Genomic DNA, 17,253 nt, shown 5'->3' on the forward strand with positions numbered 1-17,253 from the left:
CAAGTCCAATTAACGACTTGAATTCTGTATTTATCCTTGGCTGTTGAGGCTTTTCATTAATCAGGTCCATCTTTTGCTAATAATTGTGTAGATTTAATTGGGTAGTCCCCATCATGATGTTTAGTAAAGTAAATGAATGGGACTCTGCCCCTCGATTATGGATTCCTAGGATCACTTCATAGAAGGTCCTACTATGGAAGTGTGACGGCTATTGGCGTATGAAAAAGATGAGATTTTTGACTAAATAGACTAAAGCTAAAGTAGGCATGTATATTAAAAAAAAATATGCAAGGGAAAGCAGTAAATGCTTGAAATGTAATGAGAATAACAGTCCTAATCCAATTAACAAAAAGGTAACCTAATGATCAGACATATTGGTATATGTTATGAATGTTGCTATTCTTATATATAAGTGCTTGTCCATTTAATAACTACTACTAGATTTTGGATACGCATGTTGTATGTACCTTGTATTAATGAATACAGACTATAAAAACTGTATAAATTTTATTAAAGATTTGTTTTAGTTATTAAAAAAATAAAGGAAAATGCAACTTCTTAGAATGTATATCGAATTGCTACATGGAGTTCTGATTACTCTATTAAAGTAAAATAAAATCTTCTCTTTAACAATTAATACTATAAGTATACTGTTAGATATGTTAGTTATTAAGGTTTATAATAGTAGAAGAAGGGTGAAAATAAGGCCTAAATATAACTGCTTTATTTATTACTATGTATTTTTAGTAGTTACCTTGCTACTTAGGTAGTTATTTTGTGTTATATTTGCATTAAGAAGAAGGGAAGGCTGACAATTGATTTGGTAGAATTTTCTCTGACAGATTTTGAGGATAAGATTCTTCGAAATACCTTCGTTATTAGGCGTATTAATATTCTAACTTGTAGAACTCATTCTATTATTAAAGTGTTGTTCTTAATTGAAAATTCACTAATTAAAGTTAGGAAAAATTTTGATTTCTCAACATTTTTTTGTATCAGAGCCTTCGTGGTTTCAACCAGAATAGAGGGAAGGATAGGGTTGGAGAACAAAATGAATGAAGTATGTCACGATTCAAAAATCTCACCAAAGATCGTGATGGCACCTAACACGCGAGCTAGGTGAACCATGACTAGTACTATTACTAAATACTCAACTACAGTGGAGATAACTTTAATAATTCTTAAATATAATCATAACATAGACAATAAAGTCGAAACTAAAGTAGAAATATCGACACAACATACAACCCCCAGAACTAGTGTCACTGAGTACTTGAGCTCTAATGAGTGATAAATACAAATCTGAAATAAATACAGTACTGTCTGAATCAAATAAACATGAATGAAGATAGTGGAAAGGTAACTTCAAGGTTTTGTACCTCTCAAGTACAAAGAAGAGAGATAAAACAAAAGCACTCCGCTAAATTTTTTCACAAAACTAGCGAAAGCGTTCTTCAAATTCACGTGAGAAGAATGTAAGATGAAAAGAACCTTAACTACTCGTTCCTCAATCCCGCAAGATTGTAAGAAGCGTCGAATAAAGAAAAAAGTACGAAATAAAAGATCAATCACATTTTTGAAGCAAAAGCTTAGAACAACTAATCGCCAATATTTATTTTCAGTATATTGAGCCCTTTAAATAGCCCTTACAATGAGTAAAATTGATAAGGTTAAGGAAAATTAATCCTAATTAAACTAGAATAAGAATAAGGCTAAAAAAGTCTATCCTAACTAACATAGAAAAAAAGAATTCTAGTAGGAATGGACTATCAGCTAGCAATCCTAGTTTGACTAGAACTATAAATATAATCTTACTAAAATAAGAATTAGGAAATCCTAATATTTAAGAAAAGGAAATTCAAATCTTGAAGGAAAAGAAGACCTAATCTTGAATGGATTCTTGGACTTTTCTTGAGATTCTTGGCCTCAATTGATCTAAGACTAATTAGTATAAGCATTTTAAATTTATGGCCTAACTTTTCAAATTCATTGGCACCTTTATGAGCCCAATAAGCCTCCACTGTTGTAGAAAATGTAGCCTCCACTTGTGCTTCTCTAGCATCATGTTTTGATTTGTATATTCATCATTTTCTCCTGGTTGAAAAGGACCCGGCCTCGAGTCATCGAAATAGTAGGGAGAAAGATATGCTACATTGAAGATAGGTGATATTTAAAGTCATTGGGAAGCTCCAAGAAATAAGCATTATCACCAATATTTTACAGCTCCTTAAAAGGTCCATCAACTCGCTTTTGTAATTTCGAAAACATGCGGTTTAGAAGTCTCTCCATACTCATATGAACCTAAACCAGGTCGCTTTCCTTGAACACCATATGTTTCGTATGCGTATTAGTCTTTTCTTTGTATTTAGCATTTTGCTTCTCGATATGTGCCCAAACTTTCTCATGTAGTCTCTTGAGTTGCTTCACTTGATCAGAAGTATCTCCACTAAAAGAATGCGTAACTAAAAGAGGAGAAAGATCAAGTGGTCCTAGAGGTTTCTTACCATAGATGCCTTTGAATGGGCTATTTTCCTTAGTGCAGTTAGTTGACTTGTTGAAAACAAACTCAATAGTAGGAAGTGACGATTCCAACTCTTTGAGATTCTTCTTTATTAATCAATGAAGCAAAGCACCTAAACTTCGATGGTCAACTTCAGTTTGCCCATCAGTTTGGGGATAATGAAAAGTGCTATGTGTTAGCTTAGTACCAAGTTTAGCCCATAAAGTCCTCCAGAAATGACCTAGGAACCTCAAATCCTTATCTGAAATAGTGGTTTTGGGTATTCCATGCAATTTCACAATATTATCAAAGAAGAGATCATCAATATTTGTTGCATCCGAGGTCTTATCGCAAAGGAATAGAGCGAGCCATCTTCGAAAATCTATCTACAACAATGAAGATGAAATCCTTACCCCTTTGAGTCCTTGGAAGGACTAACCCAAATTCCATGAAGGTTGAGTAGGAATTATCAGAGGAGACGCGAATTGCATTTGTGCATTTTTTGTCTTTATACAAGTTTCACATCTTTCAACCAGTTTATTGACATCCCGAATCTCTTAGGCCAATAGAAGTTTTCTTGAACTAGGTGTAGAGTCTTTGGTTTCCCAAAGTGTCCAGCTAACCCTCCCTTATGGGACTCACAGATTATAAATTCACGCAAACTCCCTTGTGGAATACAAATCTATTGACCATAATAAAGATAGCCATCCCTAAGCACAAATATACGCTGATGTAATGACCCGACTAGTTATTTTGAGTATTTTAGCCCCATTCCCCCATTTATTTCCTCCTCTATTTCGTATCGTGGTTATGTGACTTGCCGGGGGTGTTTGGTTTTGGTTCGGGTGAGTTTCAGAGTGAAATGAGATACTTAGTCCCAAAATTGGAAATTTAAGTTGAAAGAATTGATCGTAGTTTGACTTTCGTATAGACGACTCCGAAATGGTAATTTTAGACTTAGGAGCATGTCCAGATATTAATTTGGAGGTCCGTAGATCGTTTTCGCCTTGAATTGGCGAAAGTTAGAAAGTTGAGGTTTGGAAGGTTGAGAAGTTTGAGAAGAAGTTGACTTTATTGATATGGGGGTCGGATTCTAATTCTGATTCCGAAAGTTGGAATAGGCCCGTCATGTCATTTATGACTTGTATGCAAAATTTGAGGTCAATCAGAGTTATTTTGGTATGATTCGACGTTAGTTTTGGAAGTAGGATGTTAATAGTTTCAATAGCCTTGAATGGGGTTGCGATTCGTAGAATCGATGTTGTTTGACATGATTTTTGGCCTCGAGTAGGTCCGTCAGGTATTCTGGAACTTGTTGGTATATTCAGACGGGGTCTAGGGGCCCTCGGGTGTGAATAGGATTGGAAATTGGGCTAAGTTTGGACTTAGTTGTTTGTTGAGGGATTGTTGTTCTCGTGTCACCGCACCTGCAGTGGAATGGCCACAGGTGCGGACTCGCTTGTGCGAGAGAAGCATCGCAAAAGTGGAAAGGGCTATGCATACCTAAGGTCGCAGAAGCGGACGCACAGGTGCACGTTATTCCCCGTAGAAGCGAACTTGCCTGGTCTTAGTGGGAACTGCACCTGTGATAGATTATTCCGCAGGTGCGGGGTCGTAGGTGTGATAGTTTGACCGCAGAAGCAGATATCGCTGGGAAGAAAAGGCTAGAGACGAGGGTTTATTTCATTTTTCATCTTGACTTTTTCAGTTGACTTTTTGTTTCTCTTTAAAGATTGAAACTTTATTGTTCAGAATAGCTTTCTATAGTTTGTATTTATGGTATGAAGTTGTTTTGGCTAGATTCGAGCCGTTCGAAGTTGGATAATCGCAGGAAAGGCTTACTAGTGGATTGAGTTAGCGTATTTTGAGGTAAGTGTATTGTATAACTTTGTGTGAGGGAATTACCCCTTAAGATTGGTGTTGTTTTGTGTTAATTATGATAGGTGAAAGTTGTGTACACAATGTGATGAGTGTGTACACAGGCTAAATGTTGTAGTTGACCGGTTTTAGCTATGAATATTCTTTCCACGCCTTTAATTGAGTTGCCATAAAATGTTATATTCACCATCATTAGTCTACCTTCACATACTTTACTTGACATCGTTAACACTTGTCTTATCTCTTACTTGCTAATTGTCTTTACATGTTTAGTTGAAGTTATTGTTTTCTCAATTCCTTATTCATTATTTAATGTTGAGTCTCTTTACTTGAAGTTGTTATTTCTTGAAATATCTTATTATTGAATTTGGTGTTGAATTTATAATGGCCATGATTCACATTGAGGCAAAGTTGTAAATTTGTTTAAATACCATTCTTGTTGAGCTATTCACTTTCGATTGCTATTGTTTAGTCTCTTGTACATATTGTGGTTGAGCCATGGGTTATTTATTGTGTAAACACTATAATTGTAGATTTCTTTGGCAAGTTGTGGGATTGGGCACTTGAGGTGCGATTTGTGATATGTATGATATTAATACACAAGCAGTGGTATAAGGATTGGGTTTGAAATGCATGCAGTGAGATAAGGTGGGCATGATACGTGTGTTGCTAGTAGTGGAACTACTTGAAGCCACGTGGTGTGATACGCGTGTTGCTAGTAGGGGAACTACTTGAAGCCACGCGGTGTGATAAGGTGGGCTAAAACGCGGGTAGCTATTTCAAAAAAATGATTTTCAAAACTAAATGTAAGGCTCCCGCAGTGATATTAGGAAAGACTGTGATATGAAACTACGAGGCCGTACCTCGGTAGTGATTCTTGTTGATACCTTTCAATTACATCACTTGTGTTTTGTTTGCATTGTTTCCTTGGCATTTTATTCTTTGTTTTCTTCCGTGAGGTCTTAATTGACTTAATTCAATGTAGTTATTCTTGCTATATTTCTTCATTGTATCATTTCCATTATTTTTTATTATCTTACTATTATATACCTATTCAGTTTTCTTATTTATTCCAGTAGGGTCTTGACCTTATCTCGTGACTACTCTACCGAGGTTAGGCTTGATAGTTACTGGGTACCGTTGTGGTGCACTCATACTACGCTTCTGTATATCTTTTTGTGCAGATCCAGGTACTTTATATCAAACTAGGCACCAGTGAGTCGAGCTTGGATCAGAGACTTCAAGGTATACCTGCCGGCGTCCGCCGGCCTCGGAGTCACCCTCTATCTAGTTCTATTTTATTTTCCCTTTTTATAGATACTGTTGTATAGGGATGTTCAGTATACCCTTGTAGAGCTTGTGACTTAATATCATCGGACTTTGGGAGTTTTGTTCTGTAGAGTTGCGGAGTCGTTTTACGATAATGGTTGGTTAATTTGAAAGTTTTATCATTATCTCAGTTAAATTTTGCATGTATGTTAGACTTACCTAGTCTTAGAGACTAGGTGCCATCGCGATATCCTACGGAGGGAAATTGAAGTCGTGACAAGTTGGTATTAGAGCTCTAGGTTCATTGGTGTTACAAGTCATAAGCAAGTTTAGTTGAGTCTCGCGGATCGGTACGGAGACGTCTGTACTTATCTTCGAGAGGCTATGGAACTATTAGGAAAAACTTCACTTCTTTGATTCCTTATTGCGCGAAGTTGTTGACTTCAAAATTTAAAATTTTGTCTTTATAATCTCTCATAGATGGTGAAGACACGCACCGCTAAACACGACGATCAGACACCCACGCCCCCTGCTAGAGCCATGAGCGGCCGAGGACGGGGATGAGGCCGAGGCGGGGCACGTGATACATCCAGAGCACCTGTCCGAGCTGCGACAGAGGAGCCACCAGTAGCTCCAGTTGGGGGGCAAGCACCTGAGGCGCCTGTTGCTACCGCTGCACTTCAGGAGACTCTCGCCCAGTTCTTAAGCATGTTTGGTACTCTAGCTCAGGCGGGGTTGGTTCCACTTGCACCAGCCACATCAGGCTGGGTAAGAAGCACAGACTCCTGTAGCCCGTAACCTAGAGTAGTGGGTCCATGTTGACTAGGTCCCAAAGGTTATACTAGTGTAACTAGTTGTCCCAGTTCAGCCCGAGGTTAGGGCAGCAGTATCTGAGGAGGAGCAGCTCAGACTCGAGAGGTACAAGAAGTACTATCCTCCCACTTTCAGCGGCCTAGCTATAGAGGACGCATATGGCTTTCTGGAGAAGTGCCATCGTATTCTCCGTACCATGGGTATAGTGAAGACGGGCGGAGTTGCTTTCACCACTTTCCAGCTTTCGGGACCAGCGTACCAGTGATGGAGGGCTTATGAGGACGGTAGCCCCGCCAAGGCAGCTTCACTCACATGGGCTCAGTTTTCAGAGATGTTCCCGAGAGGTTTGTTACACAAAGCCTTCAGGATGTATGGTGCACGGAGTTTGAGTAGTTGCGGTAGGGTGCTATGACCGTGTTAGAGTATGCTTTCAGGTTTAGTAATTTGTCTAGACATGCACCCGCCTTGGTTTCCACAGTTAGAGAGTAAGTTCGTTGATTTATAAAGGGGCTCAACTATGGTATTAGATTCTGCTTGACTCAGGAGTTGGAGACAGATACTCCATATCAAAATATTGTAGAGATCTCACGGATATTGGAGGGTATGCGGGGCTAGGAGAGGGATGACTGGGAGGCCAAGAGGCTTTGTGATTCTGGTGGGTATAATGGTGCTCGTGCCCTAGTTTCAACCCGTCATGGTAAAGGTTATGTGAGTTGTCCAATTCATTCAGCACTTCCAGCTTCTAGTGGTACTCTGAATACTCCTAGGCCTCCTATACAAGGTGCTTCAAGCGGTCAGTTCAGCCGACCAGGACTGAGCCAATTTCAGCAGCCACATCCTTCAAGAGCTTTTTTTTGAGTGTGGTGACACCATCATATGGTGAGGGACTAACCCAGACTCATGAGGGGTGCACCTCCACCGATTACTCTGGCTCCACGTATTCCATAGGGTCCCCAAACTTCTCAAGCCGTAGTTACCGCACCAATTTCCACTCCACCTACACAACCAGTTAAGGGTGGAGGTTAGGCGGCTAGTGGTCACCCTATAGGCGGAGGCCAGGCCAGATGTTATGCTCTTCCGAGTAAGACGAAGGCGGTTGTATCAGACGCAGTTATCACAGGTATTGTTTTGGGTTTTCATAGAGATGCATCAGTTTTATTTGATCTAGGCTCCACTTATTCATATGTATCATCTTACTTTGCTCCGTAGTTGGGTATATCTCATGATTCTTTGAGTTCTCCTATTTATGTGTCCACATTTGTGGGAGATTCTATTGTTGTTGACCGTGTGAATCGATCGTGTTTGGTTATTATTTATGGTTTTGAGACAAAAGTTGATCTATTGTTGCTCAGTATGGTAGACTTTGATGTTATTTGGGCATGGACTGGTTGTCACCCTATCATGTTATTCTTGATTGTCATACCAAGACGGTGACGTTGGCTATGCCAGGTTTACCGCGGTTGGAGTGGATGTGTACTTTAGATTATGTTCCTAGCAGGGTGGTGTGTTTCCTTAAGGCACAACGGATGGTTGGGAAGGGGGTTGATGCATATCTAGCCTTTGTGAGAGATGTCATTGTTTAATACTCCTACCGTTGAGTCAGTTTCGGTAGTGAGAGACTATTGAGATGTATTTTCGGTGGATCTTCGGGGCATGCCGCCCGATAGGGATATCGATTTTGGTATTGACTTGTTGTCAGGTACTCAACCCATTTCTATCCCACTATATCGTATGGCCCTAGCGGAGTTGAAAAAGTTAAAGGAGCAGTTGCAAGAGTTGCTTGATAAGGGTTTCATTCGGCCCAATGTGTCACCTTGGGGTGCTCTGGTCTTGTTTTTAAAGAAGAAGGATGGTTCTATGAGCATGTGTATTGATTATAGGCAGTTGAACAAGGTTACAGTGAAGAACATGTATCTATTAACATGCATTGATGATCTATTTGATCAGCTATAGGGTGCTAGAGTGTTCCCAAAGATTGATTTACAGTCAGGCTATCATCAGCTGAAGATTCGGGATACGGATATTCTGAATACTGCTTTTAGGACTCGGTATGGTCACTACGAGTTCCTTGTGATGTCATTCGGGCTGACCAATGCCCCAACAATATTCATGAACTTGATGAATAGTGTATTCCAACCCTATCTTGAGTCATTCATCATTGTATTTATTGCCGACATCTTAGTGTACTCCCGGAGCTGGGAGGATCATGAGAAACATTTGAGGATTGTGCTACAGACCTTAAGAGAAAATAAGTTGTATGGAAAATTTCCAAAGTGCGAATTCTAGCTTGATTCAGTGGCGTTTTTGGGTCATGTGGTGTCAAGTGAGGGGATCAAGGTAGATTCTAAGAAGATTGAGATAGTGCAAAGTTGGCCCAAACCGTTGTCAGCTACGGAGATCTAGAGTTTTCTTGGTTTGGCAGGGTATTACCGTCGTATCATAGAGGGTTTCTCATCTATTGCTGCACCTATGACTAGATTGACCCAAAAGGGTGCTCAGAAGGACTAAGAAGTGTGAGGAGAGCTTTCAAATGCTCAAGATTGCTTTGACCACAACCCCAATGTTGGTGTTGCCTACAAGTTCAGAGTCTTACACTGTGTTCTATGATGCATCACGTATTGGCCTCACCGCGGTGTTGATGCAAGATGGTAGGGTGATTGCCTATGCGTCTAGGCAACTGAAGGTCCATGAGAAGAATTATTCTATCCAGGACCTGGAATTAGCAGCTATTGTTCATGCCTTAAAGATTTGGTGGCACTATTTGTACGGTGTCCCTTGTGAGGTCTATACCGACCACCGTTGCCTACAACATCTGTTCAAACAGAAAGATCTTAACTTGCATCAGCGGAGGTGGTTAGAGTTGCTTAAGGACTGTGATATCACTATTCTATATCATCTGGGAAGGCAATGTGGTGGCTAATGCCTTGAGTCGAAAGGCAGAGAGCTTGGGCAGTTTAACACATCTACCGGCAGCGGAGAGGCCATTACCATTGGATGTTCAGGCCTTGGCCAACCAGTTTGATAGATTAGATGTATCGAGAGCGTCAGTATAATGACCCATATTTGATTGTCCTCAAGCACACAGTTCAACACGGCAATGCCAATAAGGTTACTATTGGGGATGACAATGTGTTATGAATGCAGGGCCGGTTATGTGTGCCCAATGTGGATGGTTTGCGTGAGTTGATTCTTCAGGAGGCCCATAGTTCGCGGTACTCCATTCATATGGGTGACGCTAATAAGGGTGCTTATGTTACACCCCGCAATATTATGATAATGTTACGCCTTGCAGTAGTACATTACGATGATGTTACGCTTCACAGTATTAAATTACGATGATGTTGCACCTTGTAGTATTGTACGTTGAATTTGTCGTAAGGTAATTGACTCAGTCCAAGGAAAAGATTATTTGGAGATTATAAGGATTATGCTATTTCAAGCAAGTGATGAGAATATTCATGAAGGTAAGAGGGGAAGCAAGTCAATGAAAATGAATTTTATTCATGAAGGTAAGAGGGGAAGCAAGTCAATGAAAATGAATTTTCGTCCAAGTTTGGCATGTTGAGATAAAATACGGGCGAGAGTTAATACCCGATATTTATGGACTAGTACCATACAAGGTACCATATGACCATGATAGTATGACACATAAAAGGGTATTAAAAATGAGTAGTATTTTAAGTAATTTGAGATAATTTTAATTATGCGGGTAATTGGTTAATTACTGAGTAATGGGACATTACCTAATTAATTACGGATATATAGGATAATGGCTACATGTGGTAGCCCCTCCATTTAAAATAGATGACTAATCACCTTAATTGAAAGGTGGCACCATTTGGATTGAATAATCTATTAGACTCTTCAAGTCTTATATGTATATTTTTGTATTTTAAAGCTTCATCACATTTTGGTCACATTCAGAACAACATCTCTATGAGATACTACTTTTAACTCATTAAAGTATGAGTTACTACTTTATGTGTAGAACATCTTTTAATGCGGAGAACTTTGGTTTAATTTCTCTTTCCTTTGCCTCTCTGCTTCGACGTGATTCAAAGGTTCCTCCCATCCAATTTCTAACTTCCTTCTTTGCTTCTTTGGAGTTAAAGAGTGTATCAAGAAGCCAAATGTTACAAACGAATATTCCCCTACTTCGATCCGTCATTACGTGTTATCGTAATTGACGTGTGTTGAAAGGATTGTCAAGAGAATCGGCTCAGGTATGTTAAGGCTAAGCTTTTCCTTCATTTTAGCATGATCTCGTAATTACATAAGTTTGACAATGAGGCATAAAGAAAAATTCATATCCCGAAATTTACATAAATTTTTTAGTTTTGTAAGTTACAATATTCTCCGTATCGGGACTGCATATTCAATTGAGTATTTTTTTTCAGTCAAGAGAGCAAAAAGTCTATATATATATAGTATTACAGTATTTTCATTATCATCGAGCTATAATCAATGGGCAGGCCTCTATTGGGCAACCTCTGATCAGATGGTAAGTTATACACCGAGCCTACTGTGGCCGAACACCTATGAGCGAGCCCAGTTGGCCGAGATACAGAGCCTAGTATGGTCGAGCGCCTATGAGCGAGCCTACTATGGCAGAGTAGTTATAATATATATATATATACTGAGCCTTATAAGATTGGACAACTATTTTACTTACTATATTGAGAGAGTTGAGTCAGTATCAGCAGGTAAGCATATCTTTAGATTATCGTTGACTTCCATTTACTATATTATCAGTTCAGTTTCAACTTTCAGTATATTGCCTTACATACTCGGTACATTATTTCGTACTGATGTCCCTTTTCTGGGGGCGCTGCATTTCATGCATGCAGGTTCAGACATACAGACGGGTAGACCTCCCCAGTAGGTGTTGCCCGAGTTCAGCTTTATCGGTAAGCTCCACGTCCTTCGAAGTTGCCGGGTCTAGAGATTTATGTACATCTTGTATATATATAGGTATATATGTTATGAGTAGACTATGGCCCTGTTCCGATTACAATATACCCATCAATAGAGGCTTGTAGACATATCCTATCAGTTAATGCAATATGTTGGGCTTGTAGGCCTTGTATGCATATTTGGTTGGTTTGTTAGCTGCAATAATTATGACGGCCTTGTCGGCCCAGCTTTATATTGATACTTAGTCAACATTCGCAGTTGTCTTGCAATGTGGCCCATGGCCAAAGTATGACATCACATGTTCAGAGTCCCATAATCGCAATTTGGTACGCAAGGACAGGTGAGGCACCAGGTGCCGGTCTCGCCCCAAGGTTCGGGGCGTGATAAAAATCATATCAGAGCAGTTCTATCCTAGGGAGTCTACAAGCCGTGTCTAGTAGAGTCTTGTTTATGGGTGTGTCGTGCACCACACTTATAAGTAGGAGGCTATAGTGCATTTATGATTGTCACTCTTTCTTCTTACTCTAGATCATGTGGTAGAGCTCAGTTGTAAGAACACAATTTCTTGAACTCGTCCTTATTCATAATACGACGATGCCTACATCTAGAAAGATGGTTGGTAAGGGATTGAATGCGGTTGTGAAAGAGTTGAGTCGGAAGAACCCGGTGAGCTTCTGAAAAATGAGCCTTAAGGAAAGAATATCTATCCACCTTTATGATGAAAGACAATGAGAGATTCAGAAGGTAAATACAAGTTTCAAAAAGTGAAGGAAGCAAGGTGAAAAAGGGTACGAGGTTTCCAACTAATGAAGATTATCCTTATTTACCATTCAAAAAGAGGGATATAAGCATTTTGAGTTACCTTCAACAGTAACAGAGGTATGTACACTTGGCCACACCGATCTAAGCTATGCTCTATGGGAGGTAATAAATATGGTTAAAGAGAAGGACATAATATCACGATCTGACTGGGGTTAGAGTAACCCAAAATGGTGAATGGATTGTTTGCGTTAGTTGACATTTTTGAAGGATGGTGCAAATATGCTAATAGATCTCCTTGTGAGACACGTAGAAGGTGCACTCTAAAATAGTACAACTAGATATGAGTACTACAAAGATGGGTACTAGAAGCCTGGAAGGGATAGATATTATCTTAGTATGGCTCCCGTCCAAGTAGAGGGAGAATGTTAGGCAATTCGAAAAGCTAATGGATGGAGCAAGCGGAGCTAAGAGCAAAAGAATATCTTGTTCGCATTTTCAGAATAAAGTGATAGACATAAATGTTCGCGGGAAATAAGAAGAGAGTTAATGAAGTATTGTGAGTAAGATGTGATACATGGATGACAACGGTGGAAAAATAAAATTAAATGACAGTATTACATAGTCTATAATCAAGGAAAGGAAAAAATGAGAGGCGCCAGTCCTGGAGACAACAAAAGAGTATAGGCCATACAGTCACATCCTCATTTCGAGAAATAAGTTTGCGACTCTAATGTGATTAACAGAAGGGAAAGTTAAACCCCAGAGTAATAGAAATCGGTATGGACCGATAAACATGAATTAGGAACTGAGTGATTTGATAATAGTCAGCATCATGAGAATTTCAGATTGCGTTCCAGCAGTAATAGAATGGACAACAGAAGAAAATTCATGATGAATTCAGAGAATGGTCATTCAGGAAAACGCTTCCCTAAAGCAAGCAATGTGAGCAAAGTTAAGCTTAAGAGACTATATGTGCCAGTTACACTAAGTGTCACCATTGCGAGCGAGAAATTTTGTTATCCTCATTACAGAAGGATTACCGCAAGGCAAGTAAGGGTCATTGATGATCGAAAGGACGACAAGTATAGAGAGAAAAACATCTACAGGCAGGTCGTTGTATCTCCAAGTCTTAGTACTCCCCTAAAGGGGGGAAATATGGAATGATAGAGGAAGAATGTGATAAAAATGAGAAAGGGATGACATTGCACTTATCCAAATGTTACAGATATGCTATGATTCCAAAATGCTATATAAGTACGACGTCAAGATAAGGAAGTAACGGTTCCTGCCCGGGATGTTATTGATAGATAAGGAGCCGGTACGTGAGGTAAGTTAAGACAAGGAAATAACCCAAGAAAGATTACACAGAATATGGATATGAGAATGGGCCGATGAGTAGTTAGTAGTTGATTCAGGAAGGGCCTAGTCATGACTAGACAATAGGTTACAAACAAATCAGCAGACGATGCAAGATAAATGTAATAAACCCCAACATAGGGAATTCAGCCCTGCAGTAATGTCATTATAATACTTGATATATATTCAAATAGGAGTCGGGTTAGTTAAAGGTACCGTATGAGTGTTACGGGGTATAAGAAAGTGCAACTAGGAAGATGGTCAAAATATCAGTATAGGAGCAACCCTACAAGCACAAGGGCATGGAGGTAAGCAACTGCAGATGATTATAGGAAAGGAAGGACATCAAAAGGTCCATAATAAGCTCACTTCTTTACAAGAGTCAAGGGTTCTTCCTAAGTACTACAACGAAAGACCAGTTGAGGAAATAAGGAAGAAGACCACAACCTAAGCACAATAACCTAAAGAGGAAATGGTCGTGTAACAATAGTCTCACAACAACAGTGTAAGCACTCCAAAGGAAAGTGGCACCTACCGTGGCGAATGAACGGGAAGTAAAAATTAAAAGTAATATTCGAGATCATATGAGTTGCATGAAACCTCTGGCATGCATGGGAGCTAAGATAAGATAAGTATGCATGCAACAAGGGGACAGAAAGACTAGGAAAAGTAATAACTTACGTTAAAGAAAGCTAAGAAGGAACGAAAGGAATTATTCGATCAATGATCCCAAATTATTTACGTTGTGAATGTACTTAAGAGTTCGGATAAGCCATGCAACATATATGTTGACAATCATACGGTCGTAGAAGACTATAGTATAAGTTAAAAGAAGGAATTGAGTCCAGATCATAGACAAAGGATTGAATTGTTAGAAGATTATATCTTGAACATTCCATAGTGTCCATGAAAGGGATAAAGTAATACCATGGGTCGCAGATCGGAAGATAGCTTAAACATGCATAAAGACTGATTTAGAAGAAAGAGGAAATTAAAGAGTTACATCAACGAAGTAAATCAGGAATCTGATTATTGGACCCGGAAAATTATAGAAAATTGTGATTGAGAATATTGTAGAATTACTCTCAATATCAAGGGTACAAGAGATGTAGTACAACAATTATATTCTATAATGACTCTATGATAAAGCCAGTTAGAAGAAGTACCAACCTCATAAGAAGTTGATATGAAGCTCCCGTCGAATTGTGTATGCCCTAGAGGTGCAAGTATTATAATAGAGCTTCAAGTTGTGAACATGAATTATACCTATGTGGAAGGGAGGTCATGAAGGAGATAGAAAATATGATGCAAGATTTTAAGGTAAGAAAGGTAAAGGTGAACAACGTATGAGATACTCAAATGCAGAAGGTTGTGAATAGTCCATACTACGTATAAAAGGCTAGAACCACAGGGATTCAGTATTCAGGAATGATAATAGCATTGTCAGTGGCATACCTTCCAGTCCATGACTTCTAAGTACCGAAAGGTCTATTAGAGAGTAAAGAAGAGTTAGAGACGATACGATGTCCCACTTGATCTTCTAGAAAAGCACAAGGGAATCGATCTCAAGCTAAAGTATGATATAACGACAAGGTTTTAGAAAGACAAGAGTAAGGATAAGAAGAAAGCAAGTGAAAAGGTTGACAAAAATGGACAAGTCCTTGGGATTAAGCCCGTGAAAACAAGGGAGCTGATGGTTCCTCTAAATTATAGAAAGCTCAATATAGACTGAATAAACTCAAAGGAGTCTAAGACTAGTAGCATTTAAAAAAGATGAGATACTGCCTTGGTAGCAGAATGAGGGTGTAATTATGATAAATAAAGGATGACGTTTAGGCCTTCGCTTGAATAATTATTTGAAGAAAAAGGGGGGAGGGGGAGGGAGAGGATTTCATGAATTGTAAGGGACTAAAATACCCATATAAGGTGAGTCACATTGGGATGCTATAAAGTACGTTTATGGAAGTATAGTATCACCCCTAGGTGGACCAATCTAATTACTCGAGATGTCCCTGATGAGACGCGAGCCCTAGCGGCGGTGCTACCTAAAAGATCAAGTTATCAGTGGTAGATGATGAATCAATATTAAGGTGAATCAACAATAAATGAATAAAAGTTCAATAGTATGAGATGAGATTAGACCATCAGTCTTAAGGATAAGCAACGAGAGTAACCTGGAGTTGGTTGCAAACCTCAATAACGATAAATTGAAGTTAGAATGATGGTATAGTATGACCTACATAGTGTGACGACCCGACCAGTCGTCTCATGAGTTACCACTCCATTTTCCCCATTTCTGCTTCTTTATGCTTTGTTTATCTGTGTTATGTGGTATCAGGTTGGTCGGATCGAATCCGGAATGATTTTGGTAAGGTTTGAGACACTTAGCCTCTTTTGAGGAAGGTTAAGCTGGAAAAGTCAACCAGATGTTGACTTATGTGTTAGAGGGCTCGGATGTGAGTTCCGATGGTTCGGTTAGCTTCGGGAGGTGATTTGGGACTTAGCAGTAGATTTAGGCTTGAATTGGCGAAAGTGGATTTTTGGCGATTTCTGATTGGTAGGTGAGATTTTGATATAGGGGGCGGAATGGAATTTTGAGAGTTGCAGTAGTTCCGATGTGTCATTTGGGATGTGTGTGCAAAATTTCAGGTCATTCAGACGTGGTTTGGTTGGGTTTTTTGATCAAAAGCGGAATTCAAAAGATTTTGGAAACTTAGGCTTGAATCCGATGTGTTTTGGTTGATTTGATGTTGTTTGAGGTGTTTTGAAGATTTGTACAAGTTTGAATAAGGTTTTGGGATATGTTGGTGCCTTTGGTTGAGGTCCCGGAGGCCTCGGGTGACTTTCAGAGGGTTGAACAGATCATTTTAAGTTGAAGAAAATTGCAGATTTTGGTTTCAGCTGTTGCAGGTATTTTACCCTTTGCGTTCGCAAGTGGACCCTCGCATTCGCAAAGGTTCAGTTGAGGAAGGTGGAATTTAAGTCTTCGCATTCGCGAGGAAGGTTACGCGTTTGCGAAGGGCTGGATGTTTGTGCATCGCGTTCGCGAGAAGGACAGCGTGTTCGCGTAGAGGAAATTGGTCAGCTGGGTTTGAGGTCGAGTTATTCATCGCGTTCGCGAGAGAGGGAGTACGTTCGTGAAGAGTAAGTCTGAGGAACCATCGCATTCGCGATGGGCATGTCACGTTCGCGTATGAGGATTTTTGGTCAAAGTCATTTTGTGCTTCGCGAACGCGAGGCGTTGACCGCGTTCGTGAAGAAGAAATTAAGGCCTGGGCAGAATGTTTAAATACTCATCTCGATTTGGGGTTTATTTCATCCATTGTTGGTCATTTTTGGAGCTTTTTGTAGAGGATTGAAGAGGGATTCAAGGGGAATCACTTGGAGGTAAGATTCTTGGACTTAAAACTCAATTCTAATGTGAAATTGCACCTAAATAATCATGGAAATTAAGCCAAAAATTGAAGAACTAGGGCTTGAAAACTTAGACCTTTGATTGAGGATTTGAAGGATCATTTGAGGTCGGATTTCAGAACTTTTGATATGTATGAACTCGTGGGGAGATAAGGAATCTATTGATATAAAGTTATCGAATTTCGAGATGTGGACCCGGGGGTCGGATTTTGGTAATTTTGGGATTTATATTGTAAATTGATTATTTTTGCTTGGGCTTCGTTCCCTTAGCATATTTTTACATCCTCATTCTGATTTTGGATAGATTCGACGGGCCAATTTGAGGGGCAAAGGCATCACGAGCTAGA

Source organism: Nicotiana sylvestris, chromosome 5, assembly GCF_000393655.2.
Source record: "Nicotiana sylvestris chromosome 5, ASM39365v2, whole genome shotgun sequence".
Taxonomy (NCBI): domain Eukaryota; kingdom Viridiplantae; phylum Streptophyta; class Magnoliopsida; order Solanales; family Solanaceae; genus Nicotiana; species Nicotiana sylvestris.